This window comes from Limulus polyphemus, unplaced genomic scaffold (genome assembly GCF_000517525.1).
Source record: "Limulus polyphemus unplaced genomic scaffold, Limulus_polyphemus-2.1.2 Scaffold2351, whole genome shotgun sequence".
Classification (NCBI taxonomy): domain Eukaryota; kingdom Metazoa; phylum Arthropoda; class Merostomata; order Xiphosura; family Limulidae; genus Limulus; species Limulus polyphemus.
Genome location: NW_013667961.1, coordinates 57,727 through 59,286, shown reverse-complemented (window position 1 = coordinate 59,286; position 1,560 = coordinate 57,727).

Sequence of the window (1,560 nt, the reverse complement as noted above, 5' to 3'; positions counted from 1 at the left end):
ACAAAGGAGTACCAGAAGCCATACAGAAGCTCTGTGGTGTGACAGGACATTAGGCAATGTTGTGGGGACCAGTGTGAATAACTATTGAGCTCCTGGGAATAAAGGACAGACACAAAGTATATTTGGCTCACGTTGAAGACCCATACATATTAGGGTTGGGCTACTTACTACCGAGGAAGTGTGTAGTTAACTTTGATAAAATTACGTTTGAGAACAACAAAGCCAAAATTCCGGTAAGTGTTGCTGCATCTGTCAAATCTCATGGAAATGTCGACGGGCTGAGCCTCCAAAAATGACTGCAGACATTGCTGCAAAAGAGAGGTTGAACTAACCAGGTGCCATCTAGCTAAAGTCAAACAGACTTAACGAGTTGATGATGGTGAAGTGGAACCAAGTATAGATATTAAAGCAGAACAGGAGAAAGACCAATATTTGAAGCCAATAATTGATTTTCTACAAGCAAGTGTTTTGTGCCCTCCTTGGGAGAAGGTGTCTAGCTTAAGTCCTGTAACAAAGAACCATTGGGCACAATGGGACCAGTTAAAGCTTGAAGATGGTATTCTTGTTCGGAGATGGGAAACTGCAGATGGGAAAGTGACGACCTGGCAAACAGTTATACCGAGAAAGTTACGGAAGTTGTGCTGCGTCAATCCCCTGATAGAGATTTTACTAGATAGGTATGAGGCAAGATGTGGAAGAATGGTGCAGGACCTGCAGTACGTGTTGTGCTAAAAGGGGACCCAAGCATAAGGGACGTGCTCCAATGAAGTTATATCAAGTTGGCACACCAATGGAAAGAGTAGTCATTGACATTGCTGGTCTTTTGCCCCAAACTCGTGCTGGATATGCCTCAGGCCACTTGGTGAAATAATCCATCACCACACAAATGTACCTGTTTAAATCACTAATAGCTGAAGCTACAGTTGTAGCTTCCTGATTTGGTATTGCCTTCTTCAGATTTGGTATGCCATACGAACTACATTCAGATCAAGGCCGTAACTTCGAATCAGCTGTGTTCCAAGAATGCTGCAAGTTGTTTGGCATACGAAAGACCAGGACAACGCCACTTCACCCACAGTCTGATGGGATGGTAGAAAAGTACAATTGAACACTGGGACAGGAATTGGCAAAGTTTTGTAATAGCCGCCCAGATGACTGGAATGCCTTACTCCCTCCACTGTTAATGGCGTATAGGACAGCAGAGCATGAAGCCACTGGATACACTCCAGCAAAGTTGATATTTGGTTGGGAACTTCGGTTGCTAGTGGACCTGATAACAGAATGCCCACCTTACGAAGAGTTGCGTGAAAATGTTATCTGAAAGGATGGATGATATTCACCATCAAATGCATTCAAACTTGAAAACGTCTGCTGATTCCATGAAACTATGTTATGATAAGAAATTTACTGAAGTCAGCTTTGTACCAGGACACAAGGTGTGGTTGTATAATCCCAGGAAGGCCAAAGGGAAGTCTCCTAAGTTGTCTTCTCCATGGGAAGGCCCATATGACATAGTGGATCGTCTCTCAGACGTAACTTTCCGAATAAAATGTTGTCGGC